The sequence below is a fragment of the Tiliqua scincoides genome, chromosome 1 (assembly GCF_035046505.1).
Source record: "Tiliqua scincoides isolate rTilSci1 chromosome 1, rTilSci1.hap2, whole genome shotgun sequence".
Classification (NCBI taxonomy): Eukaryota; Metazoa; Chordata; class Lepidosauria; order Squamata; family Scincidae; genus Tiliqua; species Tiliqua scincoides.
Window position 1 is genome coordinate 298630050 of NC_089821.1, and position 22043 is coordinate 298652092.

The 22043-nt window shown below is 43.5% G+C and overlaps 1 protein-coding gene and 1 pseudogene across 3 annotated transcripts in view; one reads left to right on the top strand and one right to left on the bottom strand.

The window, feature by feature from the left end:
- CCDC85C (coiled-coil domain containing 85C) overlaps positions 1–22043 on the bottom strand; it is a 225176-nt gene that overhangs the window by 100873 nt on the left and 102260 nt on the right. The gene's annotated exons all lie outside the window — the stretch shown is intronic.
- On the top strand, positions 21326–21448 carry LOC136637251 (5S ribosomal RNA; annotated as a pseudogene).

Sequence of the window (22043 nt, forward strand, 5' to 3'; positions counted from 1 at the left end):
GACTTGTAGAAGGACGAGAGTGGCCTAATTATCGTTCAACTAACCTGAAAGAAGACATTGAGAACGGAACTACTTTTTTTTTCCTTCAGAAGTCTTTGATATGTCTGCCTGGAAAAAAAAAAAAAACTGGCCAGTCATGCTATCATGCAGAGCTTTCAATGGTGCCACTTTGATTCAAAGGCTCCAAACTCCATACTCTTCCCTTTCCCTCCCCCACTTTCCTCTACAAACAAAAGTAGTTCCCATTCAGAATACACAGAACAGTATTCACAAAACTAAGGAAGCAAAGAAAGCAGAGTCCATCCTCACCTGAATAGCAGAAGCAGATAAAAGAGACAACTGCAAAGAGGGGTGGGCCCCGGGAGGCAATAAGGCAGCCCAATTGCATTCACACATAGCTCCCACACTTGTTAATTACAATTAGGGCTGCAATCTTTAAACCAATTAATCCACTGAATTAATAGGTTATACGCCTTTTAAATCAATTCAAATCAGCCGGCACATTTTATAATTGGTAATTGTTTAAAGTGAAACATGCAGGCACCATCTTTGAAGTGGAATTCCCTCATCACTCTCACACAAGAGCAGATGCCTCTTCTGAAATGGTACCAGTTGCAACATAAATAACATGAGTACAGTGATAGGGACTTTTCAGTTGTGATGCCTTTATTATAGAATTCCCTCTTGTCCATCCACTCAGGGCCCTCCTTAATGCATTTACTGCAAGTTTACTGCAAGTAATGCAAATTACTGATTATTTATTTATTTATTTATTTATTTATTTATTTATTTTGCTTTTGCTGTCTTTGTGCCTTTTTAATCTTTTTAATGCATGGGAAGGATAGAGTGGATAGAGAGATGCTCTTTACATTCTCACATAACACCAGAACCAGGGGACATCTACAAAAGTTGAGTGTTGGGAGAGTTAGGACAGACAGAAGAAAATATTTCTTTACCCAGCGTGTAATTAGTCTGTGGAACTCTTCGCCACAGGGGGTAATGATGGCATCTTGCCTAGATGCCTTTAAGAGGGGATTGGCCAAATTTCTGGAGGAAAATGTCATTCTGGGTTACAAGTCATAGTATGTATGTGTAAGCTCTTGGTTTTAAAGGCAGGCTGCCTCTGATTGCCAGATGCAGGGGAGGACACCAGTGTCTGTTGCCTTGCGTGCCCCCTGAAGCATTTGGTGGGCCACTGTGAGATACAAGAAGCTGGACTAGATAGCTCTATGGCCTGATCCAGTAGGGTTCTTCTTATGTTCTTATGTTAACATTTTTTGTCAGAATCATCATTAAGGTTCAAGCAATCCCAAAAATACAAATTGAGGTCGTAAATATTTTAAATAAACAAAACATAAAATCCTGGCGTTAAAAGGAAGAAGAAAAATAAGAATGACTGTGGTGTCATGAAAAGCGGGGTTGCATTTCTGCTTGGTTGCAAGGGACACAGGCCTCAAACCCCTGTGTGGCCATAAAGCTCATTCACCCAGACAACTGCCTCACAAAGTCTGTGACAGGGTAAACAAAGAAGTACCATAATCAAAAGACACAAACTGAAAAGTGCTATAAAAGTGATAAAAGAACATCATTACAACTTCAAAACCTTTCTGCCACATGAATACTTCACACTTGTGCACCGCACAGGGCAGGGGGAAAAGGCCTAGATAGTTCTAGAAGGTCTTTTCTTCTCTTCACTAATTTCTTCAACACCCTCATTCTAGAGGGTCATGGGGAGGCACACACCCTGGGATTCTTCCCTTCACACATAGCAATTAAGCACTCATTCTTTTCTTGGGCTGTTCTGTACTCCTGAGGCATCCTCACAAGCTAAACATAATGATTTACAGAGGTAATAATCACCATGCTGGTCTCATTACATGCTAATCTTCTTAAAATTGGGTGATAAATATTACATATTAACTTGCTCACATTCATTTTTCTGTTACAACCGAACAACCATTTGAACCAGAATGTCAAGTTGATGACTTTAGTCCCAAACCCCAAAAGAGGAATACAAAACTGATATGTCTAAACCCGGATGGTTCATGTGTTCTAGAAATGTGTTTTCTTTCCTTGGGGGTTTAACATGAATAGCTGCAAATTGTGACAGAATTTATTAATCCTTCACGTGGATTTTATGTTTATTTTGGAAGGTCACTGTTAGCGTCATAAGGTGGGAAATGATAATCCCCATGATAATCCCCATGATTGGGGAACGGAAAATGGCGAGTCTTCCTGAATAATTAACCCCTGACTAGAATTGCCACTTTTTTTTCCCTTGACAAATACTGGCGTAATTTAAATGTTCCCTAGATATAGGGAAAGTCAAAAGTTCCCTAGATATAACACTCCCTCCCAATCTCCGCTTTGTTATGTTGGAAAAGGCTGAACCAATTGACTTTCTACAAGATGTGTAAATGTTAGCACAGATATTCTGACAAGAAAAAACAAGATAATTCTGTGTCCTGATGATATAACTAACCTATACCTAGAAATAAAAGTGGCAAAATCCACCTTTTCTGATTCCATTGCTTTATATCCTATGGCAGTGTTTCTCAAACTGTGGGTCAGGACCCACTAGGTGGGTCATGAGCCAATTTCCTGCCTGATGATGTCACTTCTGGTCATGACATCACTTCCGGTGGGTACTGACAGATTCTCATTCTAAAAAGTGGGTCCTGGTGCTAAATGTGCGAGAACCACTGTCCTATGGGGAAAAGTACTTGGACAAAAAGAATAAAAAGTTCTTTTGTATATTTTAACTTTGAAATGTAAAAACTATGACTGCCATTTTTTTTTCTATTAAGGCTTCTATGCTTCTAGCAGAAGCTTCAAGTGCGTCATGCAGAAACACAAGAGGTAAAGCCTTTTCCAACACAGAGTCACAGAGATGGTGAATACTTCTGCTTCAGGGAGTTGTGGAAGACATAAAAGATCTGTCAAAGAAGTTAATATCTCCCTAATACACTTATAACTCAGCCTACATATCAAAACATAGCAGGAGCTATTTGACTGTCAACTAAGATTGCCACTTTTGGGCAGAGGGGAGTGGAAGTAGCCTGTAAATGTTAATCAATCTAAAGTTGCACATTTAAAAAAGCATTGAACATTCCACCTCAGTGAAATTTGATCTCTGACAGCTTGCCTATGTCATCAAGTGATTAAAATGAAAGCGTGAGCTTTTGACGAGTGTCAGGTGAACTGATTCCATGGAAGAGTATTACAGATTTGATGAGCAAATCCCCCCCATGGTATTCTCTTCACATAAGCAAATCATTATATAGTCATCTTGCAGTCATCAAGTGATGCATATGCAACAGATGACAGTAAACATACAGTCTGTTGACACTGCTGACATTCCAGTACACTGGACAATTTGCTCAGTTACAAGAAGCTTGGGTCACTTCACCATTCTTGTTACTTGAAAATCAGCAAATCCTTCTTACCAAACATATACCTCTGATCCAGGTGCTTCTTAATGCAGTCCAGCCTGCACTCTTTGCTAGAAACCATCCATATAGTTCATGCAATGATGCAGCTAATCAATCCAAACATGCGTGTTTAGTTTACAAGTCCTATCATTAGGACCCTGGCCTCTGAGTGGCCCGCTTGGAGGCAGGCTGTGCAGCATGGCCTCTCCCAGTTTGAAGAGGCACTTGGCCAACAGTCTGAGGCTAAGAGGCAAAGAAGGAAGGCCCATAGCCAGGGAGACAGACCAGGGACAGACTGCACTTGCTCCCGGTGTGGAAGGGATTGTCACTCCCGAATCGGCCTTTTCAGCCACACTAGACGCTGTTCCAGAACCACCACTCAGAGCGCGATACCATAGTCTTTCGAGACTGAAGGTTGCCAACAACAACAAAACCTATCATTCACTTGAACACCTCAGAAGCCAGCCTCCTTCCCTTAGGAAATTTAATGGGGAAGAGAGATAGCCATTATTTTCCTGGCTACCTGAAACAGGGAGCACCCCCAGGTGACAGAACAAGAGATTTGCTTCCTTGGCCCCTCATACCTACAAGGCGTGCCTGTCACCATCTTCTTCTCAAGTGTCTGGAAGAAGGAGCTGAGGGGGCAGGTAGCATACTCAGGGGATAGAATCTGGCCTGGAGTCTACCATGACCAATTCCCAGTCTACAAAGTGGTTGAATTTTTAAAAAACAAAAACAAAACACCTTTGTACAGGTGAGTAACCATCATTCAGCCCACTGTTATTGTCCATCTCAAAGAAACGAGTGACTTACACTGTAAGGTAAGAAATTTACCGTCTCAGTGGGGTTAATTATAACTCTGCTAAAAACATTGCACATTTTATCATGCTTCCCTTCCATAAAAATGAGAACACCATAAATGCCTCACTCTATGTGCTGTCATTGTAACTTTTCAATTATGAGGTGCTGTGGTGAGCACAGAGTGCTCAAAATCACCAGGTACTCTTTCTTCACATAGTGATTTATTGAAATTTAAAGGTCGACAAATGCATAACAATGGAAACTTTGCTTTGATATACTGAAGTACTGAATTCTTTCCTAGCCCCTGCCTGAGGAATACTTCTATATTAATTATTTGGGTTAATTCTGTGCAGGAGGGCCAGCTCAAAGTTTAAGGGAGCCCTTGGTATGCCACTGTCCATTGTGAACTTTCTGTTGAAAAGCGGTATATAAATACTGTTAATAATAATAATAATAATAATAATAATAATAATAATAATAATAAAGTGCAATAGTTGTGCTAAGTATTGTTACCCTTTCTCTACCCTATCATTTGTCAGAATAAAACAGGCTTACTTTAAAGGATTGTTGTACTTTACAGCAGTGTTTCTCAAACTGTGGGTCAGGACCCACTAGGTGGGTCACAAGCCAATTTCAGGTTGGTCCCCATTCATTTCAATATTTTATTTTTAATATGTTAGACTTGATGCTAACATGGTATGTGACTGCCTTTGGGGAAATGTTTCAGATCTGTACTTTTAACAGACTGCTATATATATGCTTTTAACAATGATAGTAAATGGGATTTGCTCCTGGGTAAGTGTCGGTAGGATTGTAGCCTAGGATTTCTAAAAAATTTCCTGCTTGATGATGTCACTTCTGGCCATGATATAACTTGCAGTGGGTCCTGACAGATTCACATTCTAAAAAGTGGGTCCCGGTGCTAAAAGTTTGAGAATCACTGCTTTACAGGATTGTAAAGTAATATAATGCTAGTGAAGCACTTTATTAACTTAATTAGAATACTACATGTATACTATTAATTGTCAATTGTGTTTGATATTTGCCCATTCACTAACTAATGTGCCCACCAAAACTGCACATCTCCAACGTAATTTTTCTAATATCCAAAAATGTTTGAAAAATTAAAACCATCTGAAGACTAGAAATAGGGAGCACATGAAAAGTACAGAAGTCTAGGATGCCCACTCAAATAACCTATAGTAGTTTGCCTCATTGGTTGTGCAAGCCTTACTCTGTGAATGAGAATTACTCTGTAAGAAGTGAGCCACTTTACCTGTTGCCCATAGAAACTTCCATGGAAATGCTGCCGAAGTGATACAGCTCAGTGAATACACAACAAGGAGCTGTGCTTCCAAAAACCGTGCAAAAACTATAAAGTTGCTTCATAGCCTCAGGCTCCTGAGAGCTACCTGAGAGAAATGTGAAGTCATGGGTTGATGTGACTGACATTACAGCAGGTAACAAGGCAACAATTTGCATCTGCTTCTGAGGACCAAACTTACCTTGACCTCTGCAGAATAAGCAAAGTTTTTTATAAGCACGGAGTGTGCACACCCCAGGTTCTTCCAGGAATTTTCTCCACTCCCTTCTGTCATCAGACAAGCACCTCACCCAGATGCAACTACAAAAATGTCTGTGGTGAACACAGTAACTGCTTATAATTGCTTATTTCCTGCAAAAGCTGGGAGGTGCAAGGGCAAGCTAGGTGTACTATGAAGAGAAACATCTGGAGAAACTGAGGGTTCCACAAGTCTCGCTCATGGAACTACGCTTGTAAAGATGGTAAAGTTTGTCTTAGAAGCCTAGGAGCTAGCCAATCTCTCAAACACATCGTAAGATGCTTTTATGAGACATCTAAGCCTGGAATATTTTAATTGTACACATAAATTTTGGCACATTAAAATCAAAACAAATAGACCATTGATTTGAAATCAAACTAATGCCCAAGAAAGTACATTGTTAGCTTTTAGGATGCCATAATATGCTTTTCTGTTTTTGCTGCAACCAACTAACAAACCTACTTCTCTAGAACCATTTATGGCTGAAGTGCTGATGACATGTGTACTTAAAAGAAACCACACCCTGTTTGTGAAGTGCTAGCAGTAGTAAAACTGCATTTTTTCCCACGTGAGTTAGTATATTGGCCTTCGCCACTTAAGTTCTGCACAAGACTGGTGTAGCAACAGCACCTTTTAAAATGACCAACAATATCCCAGTAGCTTGAGTCACGGAGGGTGGAAATTCAAAGGAAACCAGAAACCTGGAAGAAGGAAACATTTTCTAAGGTGCAGAGGCCCAGATCTACAAGCGTCTGAACCAATTCAGAGCCTTCATGCTTTATAATCCAGATTCTGATCATGACTGTGGATTATTTTACCTGACCAATGATAACAGTGATATGCTCAGTCAATGGCATGGGTATTTCTGAGTTATTTCAAGGTCCCGCCAATGAAAATATGTACAAAAGAACCCCACATCATGTGGAATTTGATTTACAGCTCTTGAGAACCAGGTCAGTTCTCAAGAGTACAGAGTACTCTTGCAAGAGTACAGAGACAATCACAGGGTAAGGAGTAAAGAAGAGATGGGCAGATCTGCCAACTATTTAATATAGACACAATTTAAGATAATAGGATAAAGAACAAACAAGTCACATAAAACATCAGGCAAACCACAGAGAATTGTACTGGTTTCATCTTCGTGTACGTAACTGATTGATTCATGAGATAGTGATAGAAGACAAGTACATGCAGGGTAATTCCTGGGCTTGGTCTAATTAATGAAAATGGGTAACTGGACCTGTTCCGGTGTGTTCCTTCTCTGCATTCCATGGGCTTCCTGGACAGCTAGGAAGTAGCCTGGCAGAACAAGGATGAAGCTTGGCAGAATCCAAAGTTTAATGACTTTTCATAATATCCAACAATGGATACTTGAGAGACTATGGCTTTACTTGTTTGGCCAGGAAAATATACTTGTTTGGTTGCAACTCTATGTCCAGCTCACGCCACTATTTCCTGATGCCTCTGGCAGCCTGCAGGGCCTTATTTCTATGGTAGGACTAAAGCAATGGCATAGTTGCTGAGTAATCACAATTTATAGCACCAGCCACTTCTATGTCAAGGCCATCACTTACGGCTTCCTAGCAGCCAAGTTACCACCCAATCTTCTACGTCAAGAAAAAACAACCTTGTATAAGAATGAGCGTGCAAATATAGGACAGGAAGAGATAGCTACCCATTCAGAGTTGTCAAGGGCCAGACTATTTCTACAGATTACTTTGCCCGAAAGCATGACTTCTAGCCTGCAAATCTTCAAGGCGGGCCCAATTTAGGGCCCAGTCCTATGCCACTTTTCAACGCAGGTGCAACTGCAATGCAACCCAACCCAAAGGTAGGGGAACAAATGTTCCCCTACCTTGAAGAGGCGTCTGTGAATGCCTGCCCACCACAGGATGCCATGCATGCCCCACTGGCATGGCTGCACCAGCACTGGAAAATTGGATAGGATTGGGCCCTTAGACAGCACTGAAGATGGAACTTGCTACTCACTGAGCCAGTATGAAGTCCAGAGAACACAATTCCACTTTAAACAACAGGAAGGGTTACATAAACAGGATGAGCTGTAACCCTTCCTGTTGTTTAAAGTGGAATTGTGTTCTCTGGATTTCAACCAGGCTCAGCGAGTAGCAAGTTCCATCTTCAGTACTCATCCCATTCTTCCTATATCCTGCCACTCCCCCTCCATCCGCTGCAAGGCAAAAGTGCAGCCCTGTCTGCTTCAGCTGATGGGAGAAGGGGATGAAAGATAGCAATCTATAATGAATGAGGCAGAGCTGCACCAGCAATTATTTCTAACAATGCATATGCAATCAACAGGTTAAGGTGCAATCTTCAGGTTGCAGTCCAACCAATAAAATAAAATAAAAATAAAACCATCCCATATTCTTGGTTGACAAGGACAAACAACCATATGAAAAAATGATGCACTTTTCTACATTTGAAGGACTTTTGAGGCCAGAAGCTTTGCCCTTCCCCAAGTCCCCCCAAATGCTCATCATTTTGGCACCATTTAGCTGCTGTTTGCTGCCCTGATTGGCTTTGGTACAACTTGTTCAAATCAGTCTATTTCCTTTAAAGAAAACAATGCCCTGAGAAGTTTCATTGAAACAAATCTTTTATAATGGTTTGTCCTTCTAAAACCAGTCTGTTGGAACAGATTCTTTACAAAACTGCTTTGCAGTGTTTACTTTCACTGCTCTTACCTGAAGGTAGGCATAAGAACATAAGAAGAGCCCCGCTGGATCAGGACATAGGCCCATCTAGTTCAGCTTCCTGTATCTCACAGCGGCCCACCAAATGTCCCAAGGAGCACACCAGATAACAAGAGACCTGCATCCTGGTGTCCTTCCCTGCACCTGGCATTTCTAACATAGCCCACTTCTAAAATCAGGAGGTTGCACATACACATTATGGCTTGCAACTCATAATGGATTTTTCCTCCAGAAATTGGTCCAATCAAGCCACAGTAGTTTGGGGGAGAGGGAAGCGTAGAGACAATACAAAATTAAAGGCCAACTTCCTCCAAATATATCCAACACTTGTCTCCTGCAAACTTTCAGGTGAGAATCAGGATACTGTAATTTTATGATATCTATATAATTTATTGGCAAGGTTATACAAACAGATACACACTCTTGCCAGTGTTCTGGCAAGTCAACTATGCTAGGCAAACTATTTGGTCAATGAGCTACAAACTTTTCTAAGGGCCTATATGCATGATTAAATACCACTAAAGGTAAGAAAGGGCTGTCATGGGGTAAGGGCTCTTTTTTGAAAGAGCCTGTGAGCCTGATCCTGTGGTCTGTGCCGCACCTCCGCGGTGCAGACCACAGTCGCAAACGTGCCATAAGGCACTTTTGCGGGGCTTACCGCTGGCTCAGCTCCGGCCGGCGCTAAGCACCCGGGTTCCGCAGCCTGGCGGTCTCTGTGACTGCCGGGCTGCGGAACCGGAGATGACGGCGTGGTTGGGGGTGTAGGGGAGGTGTTCCGGGGAGGGGGGAGGCATGGCCAGGGGCGTGGGGGAGGTGTGTTGGGGCGGGGGAGAGGCGGGTCCGCAGAGCTCCGCAGCATCCAGGGCACTCGGGAACGGCTGCTCGCCCTGCATGAGTGCCTTCACTTTAGCGGCGACCAGTCGCCGCTAAAGTGAGTAGTCCCATTGTGGGACTGCTTCCCTTACTCAGGGAAAGGGGACAATTCTCCTGAGGAGCCTCCCACGGTAGTGCTGGAGGCGCTGGATCTGGCGGGAGCCCTCCGTGGAGCCACCAGATCCCGCAGTTCCGGGCAGCTCAGGATTGGGCTGTGTCATAGTTCAGGTACCATTCCTGAAAGTTTCTGCAGGTAGAATTGTTTGACTTGTAAAAGATCCTCAGTGCTCGATTTTAAAGTTAGTTTTGTGTCACAGAGCCTGAATTCTGCTCCAAGAGCGGCAACACCATCATTTCAAATGAATCACTACATTTTATTTTAATTTATTTCAGATGGGTGCCATCTTTTGGCCATTCAGCCCTAACCCTAAGGCAGTTCTAAATCCACAGACAGCACTACGAAAATTCAATTAAAGGAAATCAATTCCTACAGACAGGCAGGAACTCAAAACAGCAGTTAGCGTCCCAACTGGTAGAGTGCTGGTGTGAAGCAGCAAATGAGGCCTGATCTACTGATGTGTTATATTGAACATACAGTCCGATATAGTGTATTGTAAGTTAGGAGTGCTGGACTCAGTGCTGGTGTGAAGCAGCAAATGAGGCCTGATCTACTGATGTGTTATATTGAACATACAGTCCGATATAGTGTATTGTAAGTTAGGAGTGCTGGACTCAGAGTAGGAAGATGCAGGGTTTGAATCCCAGTTCAGCCATAAACTGCAATAAGTGGAATAATAATAGTTACAAACATCAGCTAAGAAACCCCTGCTTGGAAACTAGACCTAATCCGTGAACATAACCAGGTACTTCAAGCAACTCCCAGCCCACCCCCCCACCCTTGTGCAAAATGAGGATAATAATACTGGCCTTCAGGGCTGTTGTAAGGATGACGGAGTTAATGTAGAAGAGGTTCTTGGAACATTCCAAAGCACTCTATATATGCTAAATAATAACACAGGCCTACAAAATTGAGGGTCAGAAAAGATTATCCCAAACTTTATGGTGGTTTGATATGAATTTGGGGTGCCGATTCCAAAAATGGCATCCGTTTTGCCCTATCACATCTAGTTTTTGGAGATATAGTATAGCCTCATTAGTGAATGGTTCAAGCAGCTGCCTCATGAGGAAGCCATGGTGTAGGCTTCCTCATGAGGAAGCAGCTTGAACCATTCACTAAAGAGGCTATGCCGTGTCTCCAAAACTAGATGTGATAGGGCAAAACGGATGCCCATTTTGGAATCGGCACTCCAAATATGCCCAGGAATTGGTGTAACGTTTAAGGAAGCAAAATGTGTGTTGGCCTGTGTAATCAGCAGCAACCATCTTCTTCATGCTTGGGACTCAGGCAGGAATGGCCAAATACACTTAGCAGCCTGCAATCGTTCTCCATTTCACTGTAATTAAGGGTGTAATTTTAAGGTATAATTTTAGTTCCAAACACATATAACTGAACACACGCAATTCCTCTGAACCAGTCTAAAGAGGCGGAATGCATTCCCTTAAACAATGACACAGGCTCATCATCTAGTGTTTTCTTAAACAACACTTCCTTGAGCAATTTCAACCTTGGCCCACAACCAGGGAAGGTCTTTGCAGGTGCTGCTCAGAGAAGTTCAGATTCTGCAATCACCTGTGGAAATTGAGAAGACAACTGCCTCTCTTGCAGGATGTTAAAGAAGAGGAATGCTGTGAATTATGGACTACAAGATTTCCCCATCAAAGAACCTGGAGTCATTCAGTTTCTTCACGCATGGCAACACTGTATGTGATACTGGTAGTCGTCTGAACATTGACATCTTTTGTTCAGAAATCCTGCTTAACCTCATAGGCCTTCATCCTCCTTTTAACATTTTTTCACACTGTTTTAATTACATTTCAAACACAAAATTCACACACACACACACACACACACACACACACACACACACACACACACAGAGTACATATACAATGTATGTGTTCACATATCTAAACACAATACAATAACACCTCCTGAAACGTGGTGTCCTGTAACACCATTTTGCTATAGCACTCTTTGTCCTGGGTGTAACTTTTATAGTATTATTTTTTTAAAAAGAAAAAAAAGAAAAATTTATTACAAGATTCAGGCTGCATCCTATACATACTTTCCTGGAAGTAGGCCTCATTCAACACAATGGGACTTACTCCTGAGTAAACATGGATAGGATAGGGATGATGATGTCAGAAGTTCAGTGCAGAAAATGTCCCAGCTTTTTGCACTGTGCTTTCAACCAACAGAATCTGTGTATTGGATACAGCTGGGTCAATGAGGGCACCATATTCCAACTAGCACAGGGCCCAAAGCCATGAAATGCTTCAGGAAGGAAATGGCAGGAAAGGCAGTCTAGGCTGTAATCATATATACACTTAAACAGGAGTAATTCACATTGTAATTCACCAGAGTAATTCACCAGAAGCCTGCAGTTCCCAAAGATGAGTCATAATCTGGCTTATCCTCCTGGAAGTAACTCGTCCCACCCTCTTCCACCACTGGGACACAGGAGAAGTGACAGCAGTGATGGTCAGTTAAGTAGCAAGCTCTGACACAATGCTAGTACAGCACTGTGAGCACAGTATTGTGAACATATCAACATCAGAACAGTGTCATAATTACATCTTATTGTGCTGTTTCACCCAGCACTGTTTTCCAATAATATATCCACAATACTACAAGAGGCATTACTATATTCTGATTTTATATTCCCTGGGGACAGGGGAAATGAGTGCATTCGATTTTCACAGATAGTACTGTTACTTACTTACCTGTCTTGGCCCCCTTCTTTCCTCCCAAGGTAACCTGTAACAACCATCAATACAGGACAGAGGGAGGGGGTGCAGAATGAGACAGGCAAAGCATGAACTTAGGGGGAAAAGCTCCAGACTTACTGCCTTGCTAGTTTTGCTCCAGACTTGCTGCCTTGCAAACCTTATAATTAATAGACCCCTTTTGCTGACAAGTTAACAAAAGTGTCTAATGTCACTAAAGACCCTTTGCTGACAAGCTAACAAAACCGCAAGCCAGACAATATGCATCATCATAGCTAGAAATAGAAATAGCAAAACATGTTCAAACAGTTAACCCGAAACCGGACTACTTCTCTTTAAGAAAGTGGGGGCAAGTGCATGAGGAGGGCAACGGAGAAGGGCAGGAGGCAAGTGCATGAAGAGGTCAGTGGAAAGTTACCAGGGAAGGTTAACGGGGAACTTCCCCTTTTGAAAGACTATGTTTTGAATGACAACTGAAATGTATAAAAGGGCCTCAAAAGTCCAAGGAAATGCTTCTGGATTTGAGAATATCTCCCAGAGGTCATGGACATGTCTTGTTGAACAATAAAAAAAAAACCTTCATAGCCTTCCACCTTTCAGTGTCTTGCTCATTCGGTCTCAGCGGCACTGGACAGAATCTACACCTGTCTACCAACTGACTCTGCCCTTCAGGGCAGGGGTACAACAGTATGACTGCAGTGTAATCTTTGAACTATGTGTATGGTAGATACATATCTATACTCCAGCAGTTCCCAAACTTACCAGAGCCACAGTGCCCTTGTTTGTGGTGACCTCTTCTTCCCAGTTCTCCCAGGCACAGCCATCTTTCATCTCATGAGGTCTTGCACAATTTTTTGCAAAATCACCTGAGCATCGTGCAAGATTTCGCGCGATCGAAGATAGTGGGGCACAACTTCCTGGCTCTCCCAGGAACCACCATCTTGAACTGCCTGGATCTCGCAACCCAAGATAGTAGTGCCCAGAAGAACCAGAAGAAGAGGCCGCTAGGGACATCCCATCACGCCTCTGCAAGTTTGCCATGGCACTCTTAGGTGCCATGGCATACAGTCATTACAAGTATTTATTTAATAAATTTATATTCTGACCTTACCCCAGAGGAGTGCCCAAGGTGACTATCAAGAAATATATAATTTATCATCCCCATAATATATTCCCCTGGGGGCTGGGGATAAGAATAGGCCCTCGGTTTGGCTGTACTTGTCGTAAGAGGCGACTAAACAGCCACCGGGTAGATGGGACTCGTCAGCCTGGGAAGGCAGCTCATCTGATCCCAAACCTCCACTGCCTTGTGGCTACATCCAGTTATGGAAAAGGCTTCAGGAGACAACCTCGAGGCAAAATCCGGAGCCGGAGTCCCTGAGGCAGTTCATGGCTGAACACAGTCACGTTCAGGCAACTCCAGCGATGCCGCTGGAACCAACCGTATTGGCTTCTGCCTTTCTATTGGACCATTTCAGCGACGTGGAGAGGGGGGATTTGCTGCATGGCTAACAGTCTATCCTCCATATCTACTTTACCCAGGCTTTGCACTCTGGAGAGGACACTCTGTTCCAGAACACTATTCAGAGCACAATACCATAGTCTTCCGAGACTGAAGGATGCCAACAAGTAACATAATATATTAAAAACAATTTTAAACATCCTATAATGAAGTGCAATGGGCATAAAATAAAAAATAAAAATAATAAAATTTAAAAATAAAAATAAAATCTAATAAAATCATAATAGGTAAGGAGCTAAAAACAACACATTTCAGGGGTGCAGACCAGTGGAAGTTTATTTACAGTATTTATATCCCACCTTTCTCCCCGAACGGACTTGAGGGAAGTTGTTGGATGTCCTAGATCCCTGTTCAGCAGGGATGTCAAATTGACCTTAAGCTATAGTGTACCATATCATGGGGTTGTTTGATAATGTTTTGATACAATGATAAAACCTGTCAAACACACTTAACAGTAAAAACTGATGTCCCGCAGCACCTTTAAAGACTAACAAATCTATTACAAGCCTTCATAAAATTTTGTGATTGAATTAACTTGTCTGTCTTTCAGGGGCCATAGAATTGTTTTGCAAAGCTCCAGTCACAAAACAACATGCCTACATCTCTGGAATCCATAATATTACACTACTGAGACCTAATTCTTGTAAACAGCAAGAAAGGCGATATTCCTGGGTCTGGACAGCATCACTTCAGACTACAGGTAAGGGCTTGCATCATGGAATGTTCTCCCCACAAGAAGAGATTCTTGCATATACGTAGAAGACTAGCATGTCAGGGAGAAAGCTAGGCCAGTACACTTCTGTATAACATCTAGCTTTCTATGTGCACAAAGGAAAAAAAGTCATGTAAATTCCAATCTGTAAACTAAAGTGGTACAGTCCAGTCACAGATTTACTACCAGCGGCGGTCTGGGGTGGTTGGAGGGGCAAAAACCTGAGGTGCCACACCTTTGGGCCCTGTACTGCCACTGCCACTTCAGCCTGCCCTCCAGAGTTGTTCCTTGGGCCAGTGAAGCCCTGCGCTGTATCCCTGGGTGCTCTGAAAGCCTTTTGAGACCTTCAAACAGTGCTTCCAGTTTTTGTTTTTTTAAAGTACTGCTTAACACCGCTCTGGAGGGCACAGAAGACTTTTGGGACGCCCAGAAACGTCATGCGAGGCTCCATAGGCTGGGTAAGTATCTTCTGGGGAGGGGCAGTGTGTTGCGGGGGGGGGGGGTGAGGCCTGTTGTGGTCCTATGTCCAGGACGGTACAGGGGTCAGGTCTGCAACTGACTATCACATCTATCATTTGTGAGAAGCAGACCCAAATTACTATAGAACAGAACTAATAATACCACATTTCCAAAGAATTTCCCATCTTTCTAAGGAATTACCTTTGTAGCTGTGTAGCTGTTGTAAATGAAACAGTTACTGACAAAGGTTTTACAAGTGATTCAGCAATGCAAATGATTTCTGCAGCCCTCGCAAAAGCTTTACTCCCTTCTTTTTTACACATAAAATTACAATGTCCACAGTAAAACTAGAAGGAGAGGGAGTGGAGAAGAGAAATAGGAATGAGCAAAGCTGTTTTGGCAACCCTTGAATATTCAGAGGAGCAGTGAAAAACACTTTCTGGAGTTCAGGGCATTTGTTGCATATGCAGAGTTCATAATTAATAGCTGTTTTCCTCTGTTTATTTGTGGCATTTTTTTTTAAGTTGTGTTCCTAAACATGTAATGATCATCTACATAGAGAAAAGAACTGCTTCTCTGAAAACCCTGATAAATGAGCTTCAGATTGCAGCACACATGATGCTTTTCCTACACCTGTTTAGTAAAAGGGGGGGGGGATATCTGTATATCAGCACATGCAAAGAGTGTGCAGGGATCAAAACTGCAGATGTACACTCATTCACTGCTGTCAGTAATTACTGCCCATCAAGCAATAGCTGCAACACCTATAGTGAGCGAATATATACAATGGGTTGCTCTGAAACACAGGGCTCTTCTAGGACTTTTAAACCTTAGCTACAACTTCAATATCAAATCCTTTGATGCAAGAGATTTACTCCAAATCTCTAAGGCTTATATCTACTTGATTACACACAATGATGAGTGTCAGCAATGCTGATGTGTTAGATAAATTAATGAGGCACCTAAAGGAAAAGATGTTGCCAATCTGTTTTTCATATGTTATATATTTAAGAGCTTATGCCCCACAAGCAAGTGTGCACCTCCTAGATACAAATGTGCAGTCATTAATTGTTGTACCTCTAAACATAGAAAAATGACATTTGTTTAATTATACATTTCCTCTTCAGCTGTACTCTTGCTTCTGGAAAAACTGAACGAATTGAATAAAAGTCCATGTTCAACAGACTGCATAAGGTGGATGGGACCAAAGCTGGCATCAAGAGACACTGCAGTAACTTAGGACTCTGAGGGGCTCCGGCTGAGCTGCAGCAACTTCTGGTCTTCCCCAGGTCCTTGGGATTTTTGATTCCTCCAAATTTGATTGCAGACAGATAAAACCAAACAAATTCAATTGAAAAATACCCCAGTTCCTGGGTGCTAGTGTTTCTGTGGTGCAATCTAGGACTGATTCTTCCACAAAATTTGGCAATTGCTTCCTGTACATGCCAACTGAATGAGCTCCAGTTTGCTAAAATGCATACAATCCCGAGATCTTTGGAAGAAATGTGGGACATAATTGCAATCAATAAAATAATCCAGAACAGCCCAGGTTCAGCAGTTCTTGCACCTGTTCCTATGCACCAATTTAATTTTTCAGCAAATCACAGGATCAGAGTATAAGATGCTGGACTAAAAGATGCCACCCTTTTGCACATCTACCTGAATCAACTACTCCAAGCTTTCTATGATCTATATTTAAGATAGCACCACACACTTGTGCTCATTTCTCCTTCAAAAGAGAAACAAAAGAACCTTCATTAGTGAATTAGAGCAAGAAGGTCAACATGGCTTTCCCAGAACAATTTCTAAATGTTGCTGAGCCTTTTAAAACTTGGGCATGTAATTGTTCCCAGAAATCCCACTGGGCTTAACTCAACTCCTTCTGAATCCAAGTGGAAGTCTCCCAATCGATGCCAGCATCCTGTGCTCATTGATTTAAATGGCTCAAACAGAATGAATCATGTGGCTGGAAAACACTTGGAAGCCACTGAGTCCACCTCTTACCTAGCTGAAATGATATCATTTCCCAAACTACAGCTTTCCACAAGCAGAAAAATGGGGAGTGAACCAAGGGCAGGACTTACAGGATTAGAGTAATAATTTTGCAATACCTTTCAATATTTAATCAGTTTCCCATTAAAGGAGGAAGCCAGAGGCTGCAGTGAGTTGAAAGATAGCCAGAATGGTGTGGTTGTTAGGATTGGTAGGACCAGACTAGAAGTGCAAAGACCCCAGATCCAATACCCACTCAGCCATGATACTCATTGGGTGAAGTTGGCTCTCTCTCTCTCTCTCTCCCCCCCCTCACATATTTAGTGTAAGTATAAAACAGGTGAAAAAAGAGCCATGCACGTCTTAATTCCTTAGAAAGGGTGAGACAGAAAGTAATTAACTTGTACCGTCTTAACTTGTACACTCGTACCACCAGCACTGAAGCCCATAGGATTGGACCACCTAGCCCAGTATTGACCCATTTCTACCTAGCCCACAGGTGTTGTTGGCAACCTTCAGTCTCGGTAGACTATGGTATCGCGCTCTGGATGGTGGTTCTGGCACAGCGTCTAGTGTGGCTGAAAAGGCTGATTCGGGAGTGACAATCCCTTCCACACCGGGAGCAAGTGCAGTCTGTCCCTGGTCTGTCTCCCTGGCTGTGGGCCTTCCTTCTTTGCCTCTTTGTCTCAGCCTGTTGGCCAAGTGTCTCTTCAAACTGGGAAAGGCCATGCTGCACAGCCTGCCTCCAAGCGGGCCGCTCAGAGGCCAAGGTTTCCCACCTGTTGAGGTCCACTCCTAAGGCCTTCAGATCCCTCTTGCAGATGTCCTTGTATCACAGCTGTGGTCTACCTGTAGGGCGCTTTCCTTGCACGAGTTCTCCATAGAAGAGATCCTTTGGGATCCGGCCATCATGCATTTTCACGACATGACCGAGCCAACGCAGGCGTCTCTGTTTCAGCAGTGCATACATGCTGGAGGTTGTCCATGACTTTGTGTACCTTGGCTCAACGATCTCCAACACTCTTTCTCTCGATACCGAGCTAAACAAGCGCATCGGTAAAGCAGCTACCACGTTTTCCAGACTCACAAAGAGAGTCTGGTCCAACAAGAAGCTGACAGAACATACCAAGATCCAGGTCTACAGAGCTTGAGTCCTGAGTACACTTCTGTACTGCAGCGAGTCATGGACTCTTCGCTCACAACAGGAGAGGAAACTGAATGCATACCACATGCGCTGCCTCCAACGCATCCTCGGCATCACCTGGCAGGACAAAGTTCCAAACAACACAGTCCTGGAACGAGGTAGAATCCCTAGCATGTATGCACTGCTGAAACAGAGACGCCCACAGGTGCACACATCCCTGTTCCCTGTTGCGTATATGCAACGTTGGGCAGAAATGGCTTAAGGCAGTTTCATTCATTCATTCATACAGTTGCTCCATTTCTCTCCAGAAAGTTCAAGAATGGAAGTGCCACAGCCCTGCTAGGCAATTTGCCCCATTGCTGGACACAGTATCTAATTTCCCACTCCCTCAAAAGCACCTATAATTTCTGGCCAACGCAGAGGTTCTATAAACTCAGTCACAAGACAGGGAGTATTTTTGCCTCTAATTTGTGACATGATCCTACCTTCTTCTTGTTTCCTCTGATAACTTCTTGTTCCACCCCATACCCTTGAGAACCACTTGCTTTAAACAAGGGTTTCATTTTTTTTTTTAAAAGCATCATCTAAAAGTGCTGCTTCGGAGGGGGGGGGAGAGAAGCTGAGCCCTGTGCAGCGTTATGAACCCTTCATTCCTGCGGCAACCTCAATACAATGAAGGTGCAAAGCACATTGCAAGAGCAGAAAAGGTATCATATTTATTCTACACCCACAAGTGTCATTAAACATGCCAAAGATAAAGAAGCTGTGTGGGTAAAGAGGATACACAGGCAATTACACAGCTTAAACGATCACACTGACATACAATGGAGATGAAAATCTTTGCCTCTAATTGCTAGAGACAAAATTGCTTTATAAAAACGACAAATGCACAACCTTGCCAGGAATACTGCTATAATTACAGCTTCTTTAGTGTGGAAAAGATGTAGTGTAGAGATCCAGGCTGAGGGGGCTTGCATTGCAGACCTCTGCAGCAACATAAAATAGACCCCCTTCCTTGCCAGTTGATCATTGACCATCTATACAGCCTCTCTTAGGGTAGTCAGGTGTTTTGCATTTTCAAGGGACACCTGTCACACAAAATCTTGGTCTTATTCCCCATCTTTTCAGCTCCATAGACATTTGAACAAGGACCACTAAATGACTCAGAATTGGCCCAATAGAGGAGCACCTCATTTTAATGGTTATTGCCTGACAAGAGAATTTAGCAGCATGGAATCATTAACAAGGTGTTCAAACAGCCCATGAGGAGAGAAGGTGGAACTGGAATGACTTACTCAGAGGCTTGGCAGCTAGTGAAAAGTAGTAGCAATGAACAAAACCAGACATTACCTGGGAGTTTATTGATGCATCACATTTATATTCTGGCTTTCTTCCACAGTTCGGTTTTAAGGCACTGTACATGGGATTCCCAAGGGTCTCTGATTCAGGCACTGACTAGACTCAGATCCACTTAGCTTCAATAAGATAGAGGCATCATGTGCCCTTCACTATGCCCCCGGGCACTCACTATGCCCCCAGCCACCTGTATCAGCTCTCCAACTTATGTCCCCCTGCCCCTAGGAAGCTGCAGTAGCCTTATGTGGTCAACAGTTTTGTCCAGAGTACATGTGGGTGAACTGGCACATTGCAGAACAGAATTCTAGACCTGTCTTCACCTCAGCATGCTTATTTTCTATATGCAGGAAACAACATGGTAAAGCATTCAAACATATGATCCCCCGTATGCAGTCAGAAGTGATATAGTTTACCAAAGTCCTGTGCACACCACAAAATGTGTTAGAGACTAATAGCCCAGTCCTAACTAGTACTGGTGCAGCAGGGCTGCATGGCCTCCACTGGATCCAATATCCATTGGGAGCAGGCTGGAGGTTTCAATTTGTCCCCTTACCCTGAGTAACCCCCAGTCTGCCCAATGGGACTACTTGTAGGCCTGCTCCACCAATCCTGCACTCTCCCAAGCCTGAACTCCCCGTTCCACCCTCCCCTGCCCAGAAATACCCCTTCCCCACATCCTTTGCAGCATTGCTGTCCTTTGCTGCCCAGCGCTTCACTCACCTCTGCCACTGGCTGATCAACTGGATGTAGTGTTGGCAAGGCAGCAAAGACCTCCCCACCAGCACTGCTTGCTCTCTGGGTGCAGCAAACATGCTTTATAGCACACGTTTGTGACACCCTTGGAAAGCACAGAAACGGCTGAGGTAGCTTAATGTCCGGTTTGGATTGGGGTGTGAGCTGTGGAACGCCCCTGATTCAAATCTCACATTTGCCATGAATTTAACTAAGTGGCCTTAGGCACAGGATTCCCTCTCAGCCTCAGCTCATCCCCTGCAATTTAGGGATAATACTACTGATCTTACAGGGTCGATGTAGGATTACATCAAGATAGCACATATAAAGCACTTCGCAGACTCAGAAGCCACAATACAAATGATGATCATTCTCCTCCTGCTGACAGTGCAACTCAGTTCTGATGTCCCAAATTCTGCCACCAATCTCAGCTGACACAGGTACCGAAAGCTGGGGACAGATTTAGAATCCTCTCACTTTAAATACTCAAAAGTAAAAATCACTCAAAAACAGAAGAAAGTTGCAGTACCTCCTCACATCCCTTCTATTTCAACTTTCTGACACCATTGATTCATAATTTGCAACTTTATTAAAAAGAGGGCTGCCAAACATCTCTTTTTTATGACAGGGGTGTCAAACATAAGATCTGGGGGGCCATGGAAACACTTTTAGAAATGGGCTATGTCAGGTACAAGGGAGGGCACCAGGATGCAGGTCTCTTGTTATCTGGTGTGCTCCCTGGGGCACTTGGTGGGCTGCTGTGAGATACAGGAAGCTGGACTAGATGGGCCTATGGCCTGATCCAGGGGGGCTGCTCTTATGTTCTTATGTTTAACTGGCCCTCAGACTCTCCCAGCAATACCATCAGAAGCTCCCAACTGCTAAGCTGTGCTGAGGTGTCACTGCTGAAACATGCAGCGAACATGATAATTGGGCTCACTCATATCTTGAAAGTATGATCAAGATTTGCATATTGCCTCTTCTATATGCAGCTAATGAGTTTCTAGGTGAGGAAAAAAGTGCTTTTTTGAGTCATGACCTGCTTAATGACATCACTTCCAGCCCTCAGCAGGCATCATGAATGCTATATGGCCCTCTGTATGAAATGAGTGTGGCACCCCTGTTTTATATTTATAAAGTCTCTCCTATGCTGTCCACTCCTAGGTTTATTAGTCCCAGATCGGCCTGTGGCAGCAACTGCTACCCTGCACATGCCCGATCTCATCTGATCTTGGAAGCTAAGCAGGGTCAGGCCTGGTTAGCACTTGGATGGGAGACCACCTGGGAATACCATGTGCTGTAGGCTTATACCATAGTCTTTCGAGACTGAAGGTTGCCAACCAGCCTATTATTTATTAATCCTTTCTATTAGTCTAGTACAGCGGTTTTCAAGCGCTGTGCCGCGGCACACTGGTGTGCCCCGAGGCAGCCTCAAGTGTGCTGCGGGGCCAGAGGAGGCAGGCAGCAGCCGCACACGCGCAGGGGGGAGAAGCGGCTGCTTTGACCCTCACGCTGCAGCCGATGAAAAAGGAGCAGCCACGGCTGCTTTGCATCTCCTGCTGCTGATTGAGAGGAAGGCTGCAAATGAGAGGATCCTCATTTAAATATTTCTTTACTCAGAGTGTGGTTGGTCTGTGGAACTCCTTGCCACAGGATGTGGTGATGGCGTCGGGCCTGGACGCCTTTAAAAGGGGATTGGACAAGTTTCTGGAGGAAAAATCCATTACGGGGTACAAGCCATGATGTGTATGCGCAACCTCCTGATTTTTGAAAAGGGTTATGTCAGAATGCCAGGTGCAAGGGAGGGCACCAGGAAGAGGTCTCTTGTTATCTGGTGTGCTCCCTGGGGCGTTTGGTGGGCCACTGTGAGATACAGGAAGCTGGACTAGATGGGCCTATGG